General features: G+C 41.3%; 1 protein-coding gene across 5 annotated transcripts in view; it reads left to right on the forward strand.

The window, feature by feature from the left end:
• The window catches only part of FRMD3 (FERM domain containing 3), a 146,044-nt gene that overhangs the window by 518 nt on the left and 124,974 nt on the right, over positions 1-20,552 (forward strand). The window lies entirely within an intron of this gene.

The following is a 20,552-nucleotide window of genomic DNA, read 5'->3' on the forward strand; positions in this document are numbered from 1 at the left end:
GGCTCGGCTCGGCTCGGCGCGGCCGCGGCGGGAGCTCCGCTCCCTGCACTCCCCGTTGTCGGCGCGGAGCTCCGCGCACCTGCGGCGCGGGCAGACACGGCTGTTCTGCCGCCTCCCGGCGCTACGCCACAGCTCGCACTGCGCGGCGGGGAGCCCGCCCGGCCGCGGCTGGTGCCGCGGGATCCGCCGGGCTCGGGCAGCCCCGGCTCGGCGTCCCCGCGGGCGGGAGGAGCCCTGCGGGTTTCTTGGTCCGGGCGAAGAGGGAGATGCCGGCGCTGCCTTGCCTGTCCCGCGGGACAGTAGCGGAGCGCCCCGGTGGGCACTGCTTGCTGCGGAGACGGTGTGAGGGAGGACCCGCTTCCCTATGATAGGAAAGCCCTGGCTTGGGAGCAAGGCCCGCGGCGGGCGGTGTCAGGAATCGCAGTTACGGAGATAGCGGGCAGAGTTCAAAATGAAGCGCTGTCCTCTCTTTCTCCTCATTTAAGGGAAAAGATAACTTACGGAAGGATTTTCGATGATAGTAGTTGTGCAGTTGGAAAAAAAGCAACTTCGCTGTAGTCCCTCTTTCTAATTACTTAGCCCCTTTTTTATTCCTTCAAGTAATAAGGATAAGGATGCGAGGAGAAGTCTTTGAATTTCTGGTGGAGCAGCAACGTTTGTAGTGTGTGAAAGCAGGGGTATTTCAGGTGTCCCCACAAGAACCATAACTCTGGCACATTATGGAAGATTTAAAGATTCTTAAATTGCAAGTGTTAAAATTAAGTTACCCTCTAAAGTTTCCAAGGCATTCAAGAATCACAGAGATTAATTTAGTATCCAAATCGGTTAGTGAGTAGCCTTTTAGGAAGTAGTTTATCGTTCACAGTTGGTCTTTCTGTCTCTGGTAGTATGAAATAGGCACAAATTCAAATTAAGTTAATGATCTTGTGCAAAGACCATTATGGCTTAAAAAAAATCAAATGCCATGACATGCAAGCTACATTTTCGCTTGGACCAAATTATGGGTTTTGTTAGTTTCAATGGAGCTATTTAATACTAGAATAGAGGAGGAGAGTTCCAGTTAAAAGAGACCTACAACAATCACCTTAGTCCAACTGCCTGAGTGCTCCAGGGCTGACCAAAAGTTAAAGCCTGTTACTAAGGGCATTGTTCAAATGTCCTGGCAGGCATTTGTGCCAAAAGGCACTGGCAGGTTTGGGGCATCCACTCCATGAAGCCTGGTCCAGTGTTTGACCACTCTCTTGGTAAAGTAATGTTCCCTAATGTCCAGTCTGAACCTCCCTGACGCAGTTTTGAACCACTCCCACATCTACAGTCACTGTATCCCAGGGAGAAGAGATCAGCACATACCTCTCCACACCTCTCCTCAGGAAGCTGTACAGAGCAATGAGGTCACCCCTGAGCCCCTTCTCTCCAAACTACACAACCCCAGGGTCCTCAGCTGCTCCTCACAGGACATGCCTTCCAGCCCTTCCACCAGTGTTGTTGCCCTCCTGTGGACCATTCAAGGACCTTCACGTCCTTCTCAAACTGTGGGCCCAGCGCTGCACACAGGACTCAGGGTGAGGCCACACCACGGCTGAGTACAGCGGGATGATCCGCTTTTGGCAGCTGCTGATGCTGTGCCTGATGCACCCCAGGATGGGGTTTGCCCTCCTGGCTGCCCAGGCACACTGCTGACTCACACTGAGCTGCTGCCCACCAGCACCCCCAGATCCCTCTGTAGGGCTGCCCTCCAACCAATCCTCTCTGAGACTGTAGTTGTGTACCAGTTACTCTCAAGCAGCATGTAGCCTGGATGTAACAGGAAGTTACAATAAACGTCTTGTACCTGTATCTTTCTAGTGCTCTTCTAAATGAATAGCATGGTTATGAGATTATAGCTTTTATGGGTAGGAAGCAGCATGGCCTTCAGAGTCTTTTCTTGGAGCTTAATGCAAGCTTTCCATAACTTATTTAGCATCTTTAAAAATAAGTCTCTTTAAACAAGGATGAATTTAAAGTCAGAATCTGAGATGGTGTCTTTACAGCTCTTTAGGTTTGTAGCATTTGGCAGATTTACATGTGCTAAGAGTATGCCCTTCAGTGCCCACAGGGTAGAAAAAAAGAGTTATTACTTCAGGTGTTATGTTGTGCAAGGTGAGGTAATGAGCCCAGAACCAGTTGTATCATATTGCATTGTTGTGCCTCATTCTGCATGTAATGCAAGCAGGGGAAAGTCACAGTTGAACATGTTTTAACTATTACAGTTCTAAGGGTAATTCTGAAGATTGAATTCTGTTGCAATCTTGTTTAGAACTTGTTTTTCTAAGTTTGCACACTGACAAAAATATTTAAAAGGTGGGAATGGCTCTACTTGTTTTTTCCTCCTGCATTCCTGTAGGATTTTAGGTACTGAAATTCTAAATACGTAAATGCAGAACCTAGTATGAAGAACTACTTTGCTCTTGATCACTTTATCAGAAAGGTACAATTAATGATATTTCATAATTCCGATTTACCTGTCACTCTTTCCTGTGCCACACAGTTCAAACTGCTTAATCATGTTTGTAAGGTATCTACCCCTTACCTATCACTGTATAGACAGAGGAGATATAATCTAGCTGTATGATTTATTTATCCTCCTGTATTTGCATAGCTTTTAAGACATTAGACTAACAAATCCCAAACCACTCAACTTTTTGTCTTTAGCCTCTCTATTGGAGCTGTATTTGAACTTCATAATGTGGACAAAACTTACTAAGAGGTTTAGCAAATTTTTTTTTTTTAATGAAAAAAGCCCCAACCCAGTTGCAAGTTACTTCTATATATGCATATCAATGTGTATTCAGTTGGACAAAATAGCCCAGATGATGTGCTGCTGGGCTAACAGCAGAGATGCCAGGGTTGTGCCAGCTGGAACATGTTGGACAGCTGTGTTTTGGTCATTAAAAGGATAAGAAAGCTTAATTCTACAACACTGAGAAGTGCCAGCAGAATCTCTTAGGGACACAGGATGCAGTAAGGAACTGTAATGACTGAAATTATAGCTGTGCATTTTCAGGGGTAAGGGAGGGGAGATATATGGCTGGTCTGGATGGTGAGGTGTGTGGCTGATGATCTGCTGCAGTTTAGCACACTAAGTTTTACAAAAGTATCCTACTTTTTCAAGTTTATCTTTTCAACAGCTGGCTTGCACATGTGGACTAGCATCAGAGGACCCTGGTACCACTTCAGTGCAGAGATGTATGCTAATTTTTAGATGCACTGTAGATCTTTAGCCCTACAAAATATGCAACCAGCATGGTGTGTTATTCAAAACATTTAGGAAAAATAAGCAAGAGCAGATATATTTAGATACTGAATATATATATGTGTGTATTTTTTCCTTCTTGTGTAGATTTCACAGTGTTTAGGTAGGAGAAGAAAATACACTTTTCCTTTTACTATTAAAGTTCTTTCAAAGCAATGTTTCGTCATAATAAAGTCTGCTTTCAGAAATTATGTTTTTTAGCAAAGTGTAGCATAGAGGATGATGCGGGGAGAATCAGAAATGAATCATGCATTTGCAGATTCCAGCCAACTAGTTATCGAGTTGTGCAACTGCCATGTAGGTCATCAAGTTGCTCAAGGCTAGGTTTGCAGCTCAAAGGTCAAGATTCAGTGTGTTGTCCTTCCCATCTGAGAGACTTTGTGACTGCAAATTAGCTAAAGTGGTGACAGACACAAGAAAGGACTGGGGGCCAAGGAACACTTAACTAATTCTTGTGATGATGTTTATTTTCCCATATTTTTTCTTTGTGAAGTCTCTCTGGGACTTGATGTCAGGCAGTCTTAAAGCAGCAGTAGGGTGAAGCTGCAGTGGAACAGCTAAAATTGAGAGGTTATGAAAAACAGCTTGAAGGGCAGTGGCCACTGCCTGTTTCCATTGGCAAGAGAAAGAGGTGACCTGCTTGTGCAACCTGCCTGACAGAGCACAGAACTAAGGTTTGAAAGAGGGTAGTGGGGAAAATACATCTTCAAAACTACTGGAAATGTATCTGGAGTAGCAAAAAGACCTCCTTTCTCGAGGTATTAATGTGGTGCTTCTGAGTAATTGACATAATGGGCACCTTCTGTTTTTGAAGGCTTCAACCAATAACTTAATGCACCCATTTAACGTTTTGGTAACAACAGCCTAAACTAAGTCTTGGTTTAAGCCTGGCCAGTTGCTCACTGCTTGGTAAAAGGTTTACTTTACTCCTTGAGCTGTTCAGGTCCAGTTGTGAAAAACTGGAGAAAAGGTTGGCATGAATGTGGCTTTTCTCTCAGTTGGCGCTTGTTATTGATGTTGGTAGTGAACTTTCCTGTCTGTGTGTTTACTTGTAGAAATACTGCATGAGTGGATCTTCTTGTGGCTGAGCCCATATGTAAAATTGTGTAGTAGTGGGGGCTTTTTAACAACACAGGTTTTGCTTTGTATGAGCTTTCCCAAGCAAAGTTCTATATTGATATTCCCAAAAATATCAATTTGCTACATGTGGTGGTTTGAGAGCCCCAAAGTCCAATTCCTGAGTCCAAGCTCCCCTCCCACATCTCAGCCCAGTGTGAGATGGGTTTTCCAGACACCACACAAGACTCAAAATGGGGGGAAGGGAATATATATTACACTGACTGTACAGATAAATATAATATATTACACACACAATCTCAACTATCTCTACCATGATAAATCATTATTTACAATGGATCAAATCTCTTCTCTCTCCAAATAAAAGTCCAGGAGGGAAGAAGGAAGAGATCCTTTCCACTCTCAGAGCAGCAGTGTCTCTAGGGCATCAGTCTCTTTCTCTCTCTCTCTCTCTCTCTCTCTCTCTCTCTCTCTCTCTCTCTCTCTCTCTCTCTCTTCCATGCAGCAACTGTAGCTGGATCACCTTTTCCAAATACACACGAGGGGGATCTCCAAACCCCTCTTGGCCCTTCGACTCCAAGCAAGGGTCTTTTTCTTCCATGGGCTGCGTTTACCAGGACAAAGGTCACTTCACCACGTCATATCAATGAAGTGCAGAAGCCTTCATGATGGTCCCTGTCTACAGGGGATTCAAATTCCCTCACAGAGCTCCTGGGCTCTGATCTCAGGCTGCTAGCTTAGCTTAGCAGCAGTGGGGGGTGAAGCCCTCCTCTGCATTCTTTGACCGTCCTGGTCCAGCTCCAGGAAGCCCTGAGCTTCTCAGCTCCTCTCTTTTTGGTGCTGTAGCACTCTAAGACTGTTTTCAAGTAAGAGTCCATCATCCTCCTCCTCTCTAGGAGGTCTCAGAGGGGTTTGGGGAGTTTGTTTCAGTTCTTACCCAAACTCTCTCTCTCTTCAGACAACTCTGTGTCTCTCTGATTAACTGCATGCTTGGTTTGCTGCCTCTTCAGTTCTTATCTCCTTCTGGCTCTCTGCCACTGTTTCTCCGTATGCTGCTCTTGCTGCTGCTCATGGTGGGGGAGGAAAAACTCCCAGCTTCTGAGCTACAGATACTTAGTCCAGTCTAACACTGTTCCAAGTCCCTGTAGCCCCCCAGACAGGGGCTGGGGGGGGCCATAGCCCCAAACAGGGCTTCAGGCCCCTCAGCTTGTGGCTTCAGAACATGGCCACCTCTCCAACAACAACTACTATTACTACTCGTCTCTTCTGGTCTGGGTGATATGTTTATATTTTGCAGAAGCGCTCATTGGCTCAACCCCAAGGGTAACCACCCTCTGGGGGTTTACCATTTTATAACTTCAGGGGGAAAACTGATTTTCCCCCCACAACACTACACTACAGCTCTTTAAAACAAATTTATCTAAATAGTTATTTGATTGTTGTTTAAAAGAAGAAACTTGAATTTCTTGAGCAAGGAAAAGACATAATTTTTAAAAACTGGTTTAGAAATCAAGAAGAAAATAAGCAGAGCAAAACTTTGATTTACTCATGGTCAGTTCTTAGACCTTTTACCTTTTTTTGCATAAGTTAAAATGAAGGTGACAAAATCTGAGAAAACTCATTTCTTTCTGCCACTGATGACTCAGTAGTGTAAAATGGCTTTGTGTTTTTAAAACCTTAATTTGAAGCGATCAGCTTCTGTGCAGTTTGAATTCTGTTGCCTGTAGTTCCAATAACAATTTGCATGCTTGACTTTTTTTTTTTCTAATTTTCTGTTAAATGTGATGTACACTGTTCTGTCTTATTCTTTTTGTAGCACATCAATGACTGGAAAGTTACCTTCTTGCTTAATATTTTCTACTTGATCTGTGTCTTGCAGGCAGATGCTAAATTTAATAGAAATCTGCTTACCAGAGAACTCTTTAAAATTCTCATAACTCAATAAAATGTAAAAAACAAAATAACACGCTGAAGCAGACTGTGAAGTAAAAGAGTAGTGACCATGAATCTCACTGTAATAATATGCTGAGTGTTGATGATTTGGAAAAAATAAGTGGGAAAGGGAAGGCAGCATGAGAATGAAAAGAGCAGAGAGGCCAGAGATGAGAAGAAGGTGGGGGACGATAGCTGCAAAAAAAGGAGAGGTTAAAGGATTATGTAGACAGCAGGCGGGAGATTTAGTGAATTTATATTTATCCTGTAAGCAATGTCAGAACCGTAACCAGCAAGTGCCTTGAGCTGCTGGATTGATACTATAACAGTTAAAAATAGTAAGATGAGATAAGAAAGGGAATGCAAGTTAGGACCAATTCCTTTCCATGTTCTGTTGACATGTTTTAGAAACTGCACGCTAGTGCTTGTATTCCTGACTTTATGATTGAACCTCTAATTGTACAGTTACAATAGGTACTCTTGGCAAGAGTTTCAGATGAGAAGACTCTCTAATTAAACTAAGCCCATGGGTTAATGCTACCTCTGTTGTAATTGGAGGTGTTTGATTAAAGTTGCTGTAATGTGTGTTTTCATGTTTGTTTGGGTTTTTTTGTTTGTTTGGTTGTTTTTTTAAAAAGTAATAACTTATGGATTTGCTCTTAGCTCCTTCCAGGGCTGAAAAGAAAACAAGGAATAGACAGTGCTGCTTGAAAGTTACTAGGGTGTTGGGACTTCTCATTACAAATTAAGAAATTAATTGCCTTGATAGCCTTTGATAAGTTTCTGAAACTTGATATTTGCTTTCTCTATCTCTTGTAAAGGAAAGGAACATTACCTATATGTAATACTGCCATATTGCTACCAAATCATGAACTCTGTTGTTGTATTGTGCTATTTTTAAATGAAAACACAAAGTTGTTTATGCAGGATTTTATCCAATATATACTAAACTGCAGCGGAACTGCTTTAGTGTTTGGCTAAAACTTATTAATATGTTGAATTCTATCTATCTTAAAGACTGTGATCTTGTCTTTCATTTTAACTGTCTATTTACTGTATATTGTGATTGTAAGTTATGTTTTGATTGCTAATAAATGAAGGTGGGGAAACTGAGATGTGTGCTTAGTGACTTGCCCAAGCCATAGCTGAAGATGAACACGTATTTCAGTAAATAGAAACAATGGAGGTGATAATTTAATATATTGGTGAGGCCTGGTGCTGAAGTGTAGAAGAAAAAAAGTTATGAAAAATGCAGGTATCCTTAGACAAAATGATGTAGTTAAAAGGACAGTTACTAGTTTAAAATGTAAGTATATTGTTTTCATTTTTACCCTCCTTTCATTTTTTTTCCGCTTTGCATAAAATTTTTTACATTCTTTGTTGTCATGCGTGTTTGGACACTAGCTGAATGGTAGGGGTGGAGCTGTAGTAGTAATAGAAGGCAACTGGAAAATCAATAGCACAATGCACCACAACTTATATCTCCAAACTGCAAATCATCATTTTGATCCTGTGAGGTGGAAAAGTGGCTCCCATGAGATAGAGTGCTTTGTGGGAACTTCATGCATTCTTTCATCTTGAAAGGGCTTTTGGCACCTCATAAGGCTTAGTCTTCTTAGACCTTGAGATGCCCTCATCTGTCTAAGGATCTTCAGTGCAAAGATACCAGTACAGGAGGCAGCCGAGAAGTGATCATTTGGTGAAATTAACTGGCCAAAATGAATCATTGGTGAGGAAGTACTGTATTTTCACATTTTGGTTGTATTTGCCTAGATTGAATTTTCTGTAGAGGTCAGGAATTATTTAATAGCGTATATCAGTGGTCCATTTAATAGCATATATCAGTGAAGTTATCTTTAACAAAAGGAGAGATTAGTGCCTTTTCTATAGGAAGGTGAAATAAGGAGTCTGTATGATTGTTGCTGGTCCCCTGGAACAGACATTTTATTAAACATTAAAGGTCTAAACACTTAGGTTAAAGAATGGAAGAAATGGCAGCTGATTTTTCTCTTTCTCCTCAAAAAAAGCATGTGGGCTGGGAGGACTGGAGAGTAATTCTCTCTGTGATAAAATGCTTGTTTTCTGTAGCACAGGTCTTTGTTCTTCTGGATATTTTACCTAATTAAATCAAACATACTGAAATGGCTCTCTTCATCTTCTTATTGTTCTCTCTCACTTTTTGAACTCTCCCTCCATTCCCCAGTGTGGGTAATATCAACCTGTTGGCAAAGATTGTAATGTCCAGATAATCCTCTCCCTTTCCTGTTAAAATTAAGCTGTCAGCAGATAACTTTGATTGAGTCTTTCCCTGCTGCATATTGAATATCTCTCCTCATAGTTCTTCCTTCAGCTGGGGCTTCTTCTCTGTTCCTTCATTTTTAATTGCTTAAATACAGCCTCATTTTTCTCCCTAGCCTTGTTTTCTCAGAGACCCATTCTAGACCTTACAAATCACATTTTTGTTCCTGTTGGATTTTCTTCTTCTCACTCTGTTTTAATTCCTTCTCTGATAGTGAAAACACAATTGTAATAATTCAGCAGTAAATGAATTAATGCTATCTCTTTTTATCTCTGGCATGAAATAGTAATGATAATGATAACAACAACAATAATAATAACAGCAACAACATACTTTTGGTGGAGGTGTATTGATAATCAACTCTTGCCATTTCACTGTGCTGTCAAGATAGATGCTGTTCTATGGCAGTAGTAGACCAAGTGTCAACAGTCATCATTATATTCCTGTTCATCAGAGTTACTGAAGAATGAGCATTGATAATCTAGTACTGTTAGATTTAGAGAAAAAATTTGCCCTGACCAAAAGTTTCTGCTGGCTGGAAACTTGAGAAAAATGTATCATACCAATCTGTATAAGGTTAAGTAAGTATATAAAATTTGTCAAGGTTGCTCACAACCAGAAAAGAGAAAGTATGGACAATACACCTGTAGTGGGTTGATGCTGGCTGGATGCCAGGTACCCAGTAAAGCCTCTTTCTCCCTCCCCTCTGCAACTGAACAGAGGAGAGAAAATATAGTGAAGGGTTCATGAGTTGAGATAAGAACCAGGAGAGATCACTCACTGACCACTGTCACAGGCAAAACAGACTCAGAATGGGCATGTTAATTAAATTTATTACTAATTGAATCAGAGCAGGAGAATGAGAAGTAAAATAAATCTTAAAAATGCCTTCCCCCCACCCCTCCTTCCTTCCAAGTTCTACCTCCTTCCCTCCAGTGGCGCAGGGAGATGTAATCAGATGGTGCAGTTGTTTTTGCCGTTGCTCAAAGAGAGGAGTCCTTCACCTGCTCCTGTGGGGTCCTGCCCATGGGAGACAGTCCTTCATGAACTTCTCCAGCCTGAGTCCATCCCACAGGCAAGAGTTCTTCACAAACTACTGCAATGTGGGTCAGATTTCCACAGGGTGCAGTCCTCCATGAACAGGCTGCTCCAGTGTGGGTCCCCCACAGAGTCATAAGTCCTGCCAGGAAAACCTGCTCCAACATGGGCTGCTCTCTCCATGGGTCAGCAGGCCCCTGCCACGACCTTGCTCCAGCATGGGCCTCCGACAGGCTCACAGCCTCCTTTGGGCATCCACCCAGTCTAGTGTGGGTTTCCTCCATGGGCTGCAGGTGGGTCTCTGCACCCCCATTGACCTCCATGGGCTGCAGGGGCACAGCTGCCTCACCATGGTCTGCACAGGCTGCAAGGGAACCTCAGATCCGGTGCCTGGAGCACTTCCTTCCCCTTCTTCTTCACTGACCTTGGTGTCTACATTGTTCATGTGTTCTCACTCTTCTTTTGCTGCAATTTTCTTCTGCCCAATAACTTTTTTTCCCCCCTCCTTAAATACGTTATCACAGAGGTGTTACTGTCATCCCTGGTTGGCTCAGCCTTGGCCAGTGATGCGTCTGTCCTGAAGTCATCTGGTGTTGGCTCTGCTGGACATGGGGGAAGCTTCTGGCAGCTTTTCACAGAAGCCACCCTGGTAGCCTCCCCCACTACCCAGACCTGGCTACAGAAACCAAATACTTACCTTCAGTTCAGTTCTTTTTCAGCAGAAGTGTTCACAAATGAAAATAACTGCTGCAATAGCTGGAAATCTGACCATTCAAAATAATTGCAGTGAGAAACATAAGTATTAAGTGGCTGCAAAATGATTACTCTTTAAATGTTCCCTTTGAAAAATATGTCAAATGAGTCAACATGTTCATTAAAAGTACTTGGTATTTTTCCCTTGTTTACTTAAGCCCCAGAAAAAAGTAAACAATCTGAATGGAGGGTGTGTTTTGCTCCTTCCAAATGTATTATCTCACAATGATATTTTTCCCCATAACAACTCTAATTGGAATAGAATTGTACTTAAAAAAACCGCAAACCAAAATGATTTGCATCTGCCCATTTTTTGTCCTGGTGTGGTAATATGTAAGCTTACTGTAAAAGGGCACATGTTGCAAAGATGACTGTGTATTTCTGACAACACTGTGTAAAACCTTTTTCATGTTCTCCCTATATATATGCCCACTGTATATACTGTAACAGAAGTAGAAAAGAAATGGGATTACAAAATGAAAACAAACCCACAATCCTCTCACCCTCCAAACTCAAACAGTATCAGGAGAATTTAGAACAGGAATTAATAATTTATTAAATATAAATGAGGTCAAATCATGTGGAAATTAATGCGTGAAGGTCAGACTGTGTTGTTACCGGGCACAGAAGCTAGTCAAACATTTTTGTCTCCAAAACAGTGTCTACATGTGAACTACCTTTTGGGAATTTTTCCTGGACTCTCCTATCTGCCAGATGATGCCTCAGAACTAGTCAGAAAGAATGTTAATTGCAAAGACAGTACTTTTGTCAGGGAGCACTCTAGCAGTTTGCTAGTATGGGTGGTGGATTTCAACACCCCAGAATGCTTGAAGGGTTTTAGTAGTTTTAGTATAAATGCAATCTCTGTCTTCAAAAAGAAAAAGAAGAAAGAAAAAAAGATTTCATGGATGACTAAAGATGTATTTTATAGTTTGGTACTAAAACGTGAAATGGTAGCTGTGTTCATGACACTGTCCTTTTAAGTGGAAAATCTGAAGTATTGCGAGGAGGATCTTAAACAGTCAGTGACAGTTTAATCAGGAGTAACGCTGGTTTTAGTAGGTGCTTACTAAACAACTGTGTTTTGAATCTGTGGCTGTGATTCTTGGATTTGTACCTGTAATCTGTTGTGGGATAACATTCTTGATTTTTCTTCCTTCCTTTCTTTGTTTGTTTGAATGCTCTTAGCAACAGAGTCTAATACAAAAGTACTCTGCAAAACTTCAGGTAGTGGTGTTCTTTTTGGTTTTATTTTTACAGACACAAACTTCAAGCCCTATAGTAGAGTGAGAAATGAGCCATGGTTATTTCTTTATTTCTTTGAACAGTAATTGCAAAAATGCAGATGAGATTCTCTATGGAGTGCTATGCATGTCACAGAGATGCTACAGAACATACTTCTAATCCTGTTTCTTTAGGCTTTTCAGAATAAAGGACAGCTGATTCTTCCCATTCACTCTATTAATTTAAAATTGAGTAGCAAAGATAAATGCTGCACAATCAGAGAGTGATGGTTGCTCTTGTGTCAGGTGGGACAGTTAACTGGGGTGCATGTTAAACTCTGAAGCTGTGCTGGGCCAACCTGAACTTAAGTGACTTCAAGGTTTCATCTTGAGACATTCAGTGTGCCAGTTGGTGGAGTGCACCACACACATTGACCCTGCTCACTCCTGCTCTGTGAGTTTTCTTTAGTTCCATCCTGGTAAAGGAAAGGAAATGGCAGAGGCTTTTACAGATGATGCCATGAGTGATTCAATCTGCAGATTCAACCATTCACATAAAGTCTCTCCAGCAACTTGCTGTGACCCTGGCAGTTGCTAGGTGCAGATCCAGGGAGGCTTACTGTTTTGACTGCAGAATCCACTCACATTGCCAGGATTTCCTGATTAGTTTTCTCATATGGTCTGGCAGTTGGTACATAACGACCACCAGAACAGAGAAGACTTGAGCAGGAGTTGTCAGTCCCCAAACCAAACCATGCTCTTGGCTTGTGGACATTAAAGCAAGAGGAGTGGCATATCTAAGTGGAAAATGAATAATCTACACAGTTTCAGGACAGTGTGTTCAGAACAGTTCTGGTTATTTTTTGTGCATGGATTATATGCACCAAATAAGAAGGAATTTTCATCCTCTAGTTTCTTGAGAATCAGAGTCTGGTTTCTGTCTTGCCCAGAGGAGTTTATGGTGTAATTTCAGTGAAAACACAATCAGAGAATGCCTAATTCATATTGTGATGATGAGACCTCACAAAGTAATTCATGCAGTTGGTCTGAGTGTTAACTTAGGGGGGGGAAAATGCTGCTGTAGAAAAGAAGTTCCAGGAGTGGGATGCTGATATATGTGGGGAAGAGAACAAGTCTGCGGTTGTGTAGAGAGTTCAGTGGTTATGTGATGTGATGCAAAGACAACAGTATTGACTTCATCTTTCCAGCATTTGCACCTGTTTTTCTGGTTTATTCTGTTATGTAGAAGCTCTTTCCAGTGAAAGAACACATGGTTCTTAAATCTACAATTACAATCACTGAGGTAATTATTACTACCCTAATATGCTCCCCTCCTTATTCCATATTTCACATTTGCTTTAAGGTATCAAGGGATGAGCTGTTTCATTTAGGTTTATGTAAATAACTTGCTGTCTCCCTGCTCTGTTAGAGGCTTGTGCAGCTTGTGAATGTAGCAAGAACTACAGGGGTTGGGTTGGATAGGGGCAGAAGGGGAAGTAGGAATTGTAGTTCTCTGTAGCCCCAGTGGTTTTGATTACTACTCCTGCCTTTCAGCAGCTCTTGATTTACTGCCCTCTCCATCATGGATTAAGATATCAATACTGTGCCTAAATCCAGACTCCCTTTGGAGGCCATCATCTAACTCGCCAGTTGCATCTCTTTTTCATTACCCTTTTCTTCAGTCTACCAAACAGTTTTCAGTCTTTTTACAGAGATTCTATTCATGGCACTTCTAAGTTATGATTTTTACTTTTCCTTTGGAACGTCTTGGAAACAGAAACCTAGATTGGTTTATAAGCATAATTTCCTGGTTTGTTGGCTCCTGTGATTATTTCAGAGTCTGTTCCAGAATTCTTATAGATTCTGCAAATCATTGCTTGCTTTTGTCCATTGATGTTTTTCACCACCAAGGTACTTTTTTGATCATCATTTTGATGATAATGATCTAGAGTTAGTCTTTGGACAGTGATTACCAGAAGTTTCATGCTATATTTTGTAATAGGTTTGTTTTTCTGTTTTTTTCGTTGGTTTGGTTTGATTTGTTTGTTTTGGTAATCTTTTGTAATTTACTGGTTCAGTGAATTATCTTGACTCACTTGTTATATTTTGTTGCTCTTGTAACATACTCCCTGCATAGGGTACTGCATATATATGTGTGTTTGTATACATCCTGTAACTTACCTGTAACAATCTGTATAGTTGTAAGGCTTTTACAATATTCTAATTGTTTGTGTGTCTTTTTTTACAATTTATAAGAATCAAGTTTTGTAACAACCAGGCTGTCCTTAAAACCTTCAATTTGTACACCTTCTTGGTCATTAGCTAGGTTACTCTTACCAGTTTAATTTAGTTTAATTGGTTTTAAAATGAGAAAAATCTTTATTTCAAAGATTTCAATCCTAATTCAAAGTACATTTTTTCCTGTCTTTTACAAAGCCTTAATGATATTTACCTGTTTTTAAACTGAGATTGAGCACTTTCAGTTTCTATAGTACAGATTTTTGACATGAAAAAGTGCTGAATGATACTGGGGTGATTCAGGTATAGTGGAAATGTTTCTGTGTCCTGCAGGTGCTTTTATATAGCATGAGGAAATGAATAATTTTTGAAAACTAAACCTCCCTTTCTCCCTAGATGAATTTTCTGTTAAAACTGAGCACTGCTAATATATTCTTCTGTATGAATATTCACATACTTTAATTTTGTATGTGTGTGCACTAGAATTTGTTTACACATCCAATCTAAACAAGATGTTTAAACTATATACAGGAAATGGTATGTAGTTTTCTCTCATGAGGTGGTGAGTAGTTCAGTGGGTATCTTGTGTCCTGAAAAAGTAGATACCACCTGAACGTTTTCATAGCTCCAGCATCTGTTTTTTCACAGTTCTTTTTTTACTCTGTGAATGCACTTCTTGCTTTGTGATCAGAACTATATTGTAATCCAAAAACTGTAAGAAAGTTGCATTTCCTTTTCAGCTTTTCCATATATAGTCTGCATTCTGAGGATAGAAGAACTTTCATTGCATTTGATATGTTTCCATTAACTTGCTTTTAAAAGCTTTATCTTTTATTGGTTAGAAAATTAAAGGGAAGGTGCAGATGTTGATTTAGTTGTCTTCCCCTTCTTCTTCCCCCCACCATTCATGGGAGGAGCTTTTGGTCATTTTGAGGGTGCTGATTTCTAGTATTGATTTTGATGCTCAGCTTCTGCTTAGACTAACAGTACTTTGGTGGTACTCCAAGAAGGATGAAAGTCTACCAGGTGTTGACAGGTATGACCCAAGAAGTACTATGTTCTACTGGCAGGTTGCCAGTTATACTGGTGATGTCCTTGCTCCTCCCCTGCCTCAAACAGAACTCTGAGGTTCTCTTGCTGCCTTTCTCAGTACTGCTAGTATCCCTTTTACCATCCTTTTTCTCTATGAAGCAAATCTCTTTGCTTCCACACTTGGCCACACAGGTAGTCTGCTGAGGAAGAAAATTCTTTTTTCTGTTCACAGCACTGAAGTGGTTTTTTTCACTCACTCCTAGTTTCTGCTTTTTAAAGAACAAGCAGGTAGGCACAGTGACATGTAAATTCTTTTTGACAATCCCAATTTGCTGACTTTGCAGTACTCAGAGAAGAAGAGCTATGATCGTGGTGAACTGCAGAGCTACATAACGTTTGGCACTTCTCTGAGAGATGCAGAAGAAATTGCATTTTCTAACCTTCCACTGCTTTCTCTCTCTCCAGAGGATTCACTGCTTACGCAGTAACCAAAACATTTGCGGGAGGAGAATTCTGAGTGTTTTAGCCTGCAGACTGAATGAGGAAGAAAGATTATGAATCCATGGGGAAGCCAATTTAATGAATTCTGTTTTCCTATTGTGTCCATACAAATTTGATATTGCTTTGTAATTAAAATTGAATCTGCTTCTACAAAATATTGTTTTTCTCATTTTGAACTGTTTAGCCTTTCCCATGCATTTCTGAAATAGATCAGCTAAATGTATTCTTGTGAAAGGAGGTAAATAAAAGGAAAAGTACTGTTTCCCAAAGGTGCAGTGGGATTCCTGTACCTGTATTTCTTTGCGGAAATACCATGAGTTGAGTTGTCCTGATGAGAGAGAGGTTTCTGATTTATGAATGAGATAATTGTATATTTCTGTTCAAAGTAAACATCATTTTGACACAATTCGTGAACACATGATATTTTATGTACTCACTGGAATAAAGAAACCACAGTGCTGTCTTGGGCACTTAGTCCATAGTTAATGCTGTACCTGCTTTCAGCTAAATCAGAAATCAAAATGAATTCCAGCACTTGAGGGCACGTAGGGAGGATTTTATACGCTCCGGAGAAAAGTGAGTCTGTAAAGCCTTAATGATTGCTCCTTCATCTATGCAGATATGCTTTAACTGGTGCAGATCTGCTGTAATATTGATGATATCCTTCATCTTGTTAGTGGCCCAAAAGTAACAGAGCATATGCTCATAGTCAAATTTTGTTCTTTGTGTAGGGAGACCACAAATGGTGGTTCATATAAGGATATGAACTATGGCTATGGATTTCGCATGTAACATGCTTTCTGTTAAGTGAATGAAAAATGTTTAATGCTCTGATTTTGTGCACTGGGCACTTCCAATGGCTTAGCTGGCATGACAAATTTTAAAAAGCAAATTCTGAAACAGTTCCCTGACAGTGAAGCAATTAATAAAATGTTGCAAGATATAATGTTGAGTGACTGCCTTTATCCCCAAACAAGAATGAGAGTGCTTGGAGGTACAAGTCGCCTGTTGCTTTCCATCTGTCTTGATCTTTGTGGTTTGGAGATTTGATGTGAAGAATTTGGCATTTAGAACACAGCAGTAGTGAGTGAAAAATTAAGTGTGGGTAATATGAAGGTTTAGCCAGACTGGGCAGTAGTGGAGGTTAGTTTTACTAATTTACAATATGAGATTGCAAATGCCTGTAGTGGGGCTGCAGTGACCCACAGTCATAGTCAGGACTTCTCCTAGGAAATGAGCTGACTGGTCCAGTCCCTCGGAGAAATGAGATGCTTTACATGAATTTTGTGGCTGTAGTAGGACTACTCATCCCCTAATGTCTATTTATAATGCTCCTATGGGGAGTGTAGATTTTAAGGATAAAAGGAGATTTTAAAGATAAAAGCTGCTGTTGGGAGAGAGGCTGTAATGGCTGTTTAATTTGGAGCACTTCCTGAGTTCTGTAAGAATGACTATAAAATTCCAAATCTGAATAGAAACACTAATGCTCTCCCCTCTGTTCATGTAGATACATTCATGTGGGAAGATATTCCCTGAGATTCAAATTCCCTAAGAGGCATTTAGTTCCTCAGGTGACTGTGTGGGATAGTGTCTTGCACTGCACTGGAACTTGTCTTCTGCAGAGCTCATGAATGAGAATGTGCTTTGCTACATCCAGTGTGGAAAACCAAGATATGATCTATATTTATTGTCTGCCTTCTGAGTTTCTCCTGTTTTGCACGGAGTGGAGACAGAGCTTGCATTAATCACAGTGTAGCTGTGTCAGGGTCACTGTGTCCCTCCAAGGTGCTCAGGAGAGAAGTAGACATCCAGGGTATCTCTACACTGTCACTGCTCCAGAGTTGATGGGATTTATTTGATAAATTTGTTTTTCTGCTGGGTGGGGTAGATATTGTGTCCCAGAGAGATGTTAAGGATTAAGCTTTCCTGTGTCTTTGTGATTCGCACCAGGAAAGCTATTACCTTATGTACAGCAGCGTTACTGCTGGAATTCAAGCACACCAGGTCATCTGAAGCATTATGTTTTTCAATATTGTTTACAAGACAACCATTTGGGAGTACAAATAGAGAGCACAACACAGGAAGCATTCAGAATTTCCAGAAATTACACCATATGCCTCTCAGAGGCTTATAATTTGGTGAAGACAGAATCATGTTCTTTCAGAGCCCATTGTTCCTCAGTGTTAGAATTGTCACAGATTTTCAGTGTACCCTTTTCTGCTTTCTTGCAAAAGAATTTATGCTAGTAAATTGTTTTTCTCTACCATATTATCCCTTTATTTTTGCAGGATTTGCCATTTTTAAATTATAAATGTATGTAGTGCAAATTTCGTTAAGAATGTCTGTTATTTAATTTCTGTAATTTAAAAAGCCAAACCAGACAACTAAAACTCAGATACTTCATTTGTCTTAGTATATCTAATGAATGCAAGGAGCTTAGAGCCAACATGCAAGTGACAGCTTGACACAGAGTGAAACATGTGGAGTGCATTTCCATGGATGGTGATAGCAATGTTCGCTACATTATCACAATAGTGCCACAGAGCCTAAGGCATGGATGAGGACACCATTTTGCTATGCAAACACAAAGATACACATCCTAGTCATGCATAAGGACACAGACACACAATGGAATAGTATACTATATATATAAATAAAACAGCTTGCCGCCATTTATATGAGAAGTTGTACTTGAATTTGTATGTGGTCTTAGTTCATGGCAAACAGCAGTGAAAATACTGCAGTCTGAAACCTTTTTGCCAATACATTTTAATATGTTGCAATTGGACAGTGTTCACCAAGGCAGGCAGTAACTATTGAATCATCAAATGCAACTGAGTTCCTTTTTGAGCCCATGTTCTGAGCTCAAGTTCTTAAATTAAGACTGTTGCCAAGATAGACACCTGCAGTTATAGAAATAACACTGGGCAGTGTGATGTATTGGTCTCTGATATATCGTCAAGGAAATTTTTTTGCCAAGGAAAAGGAGGATTGGAACATGACAATGGAATGTATTTTGGGTTCTATTTTTTCTGAGAAAGGTCTGGCCTATAAGGAAATATAGACTGTGTTTCTTGTTTTGGAAGTTTAAGAAGTGTTCTGTGGGAGCTGAGAAGGATAGGTGATTGTTATTCTCTCTCACTCATGAGGAATGAGACAAGGAGGCATAAAGTGAGAGGGTCCTGATAGGCACCTCATATGCTGAGTTACAACTGGGAACAGGGGGATGAAGATTAGCTGGTGGAAATGATGAAAATACTGGAAGGACCACAAAATGCTTTAGGTTGGATGAGACCACTGCAAGTCATTTAGTACAACCTCTCTGCTCAAGCAGGGTTCCCTAGAGCACTGTCCTACTCAGGATTGTGTCCAGACAGATTTGAATATCTCCAGTGAGGGAGACTCCATAAATTCTCTGGACAGCCTGTTCCAGTGCACAATCGCTCATACAGTAAAGAAGTTCTTCCTCATGTTTAAGTAGAACTTTGTGTACATCAGTTTCTGACTGTTGCCTTGACATCCTTTTGCTTGGTACTAGAAGAAGAGCCTATATCCATCCTCTTGACACCCTCCCTTCAGATACTTTTTTGCATTGACAAGATCCCCTCTCAGTCTTTTCTCCAGGCTAAAAAGGCACAACTCCCTCAGTCTTTGCTCATACCTGAGGAGCTCCAGTCCTTTAATCATCTTCTTAGCCCTCTGCTGGACCCACGCCAGGAGCTCCGTGTCTCTGTTGTCCAGAGGAGCCCAGAATTGGACACAGCACTGCAGATGTGGCCTCACCAGGGCTGAGTAGAGGGGCAGGATCACCTCCCTTGACCTGCTGGCAATGCTCTTCCTAATGCATCCCAGGATACTCTTGGACACAAGGACATACTGCTGGCTCATGGAAAGCTTGTTGTCCGTGAGGACCCCCAAGTTCTTCCCCAAAGAGCTGCTTTCCAGCAGGTCAGTTCCCAGCCTATGCTGGTGCCTTTGTTGAATTTCAGCTTGTTCCTCCCTGCCCATCTCTCCACCCTGTTGAGGTCCTTCTGAAGGGCTGCACAGCCCTCTGGGGTATCAGTCACTCCTCCCAGCTTTGTGTCATCAGTGACCTTGCTGAGGAGACACCTGTCCCTTCATCCAAGTCACTGATGAATAAGTTAAACAACAGTGGGCCCAGTATTGAACCTTGGGGGACACCACTAGTAACAGGTCTCCAACTAGACCCTGTGACACCTATTATGACCCTCTGGGATCTGCTGTTCATCTAGTTCTCAATCCACCTCAGCATCCATTCATAAAGACTATACTTTGTGACTTTGACTTTGAAGATTTTATGCTGTCTGAAGCCTTACTAAATTCCAGGTAGACAACATTCTCCCATCATCCACCCAGCCAGTTGTCCCATCATAGAAGGCAATCAGGTTGCTTAAGTGTGATTTCCCTATGGTGAATCCATGCTGACTACTCCTGATTGCCTTGTCTTTCACGTGCTCAGAAATGGCATCCAGTCTAAGCCATTACATCACCTTTCCAGGGACTGAGAGGAGGCTGACTGGCTGGTAGTTCCCTGGGTCTTGCCTTTTTTGAAGACTGGGTTGACATTTGCTTTCTTCCAGTCCTCAGGCACCTCTCCCGATTGCCATGACTTTTCAAAGATGATCGTGAGTAGCCCAGCTATGGTATCTGCCAGCTCTCTCAGGACATATGGATGCCTCATATCAGGGCCCATGGACCTGTGAATGTCAGGCTCACCTGAGTGATCTTTACCCCAGTCTTCCTTGACCAAGGGAAAGTCTGCCTTCCTCCAGACCTTGTCCCTGGTCTCCTGGGTTACGGATTCCTAGGGCTGGTGAAACAAAGAAAGCATTCCATGTTTCTGTTTTCTCTGGTGCCTCTTTTGCAATGGTCCCTGTTCCATACAGAAGCAGAGTCACACTGTCCTTTTTGTTGTTGATGTATTTGAAAAAGCCCTTCTTCTTATCCTTGATATCCTTGTCCAGATTCATTCCAAATGGGCTTTGGCCTTTGTCGTTGCATTTCTACATGCTCTGACAACATCTCTATATTTATCCTAGGTGGCCTGTCCTTGTTTTCTCCTTCTGCTTATATCTGAGTTTTGGTAGGAGTTCCTTGCTCATCTATGCAGTTCTCCTGCTCTTTTGCTTTATTTCTTGCTCACCGG

This window comes from Manacus candei, unplaced genomic scaffold, assembly GCF_025592945.1.
Source record: "Manacus candei isolate 608988 ecotype Guabito, Panama unplaced genomic scaffold, ASM2559294v1 h1tg000051l, whole genome shotgun sequence".
NCBI lineage: Eukaryota > Metazoa > Chordata > Aves > Passeriformes > Pipridae > Manacus > Manacus candei.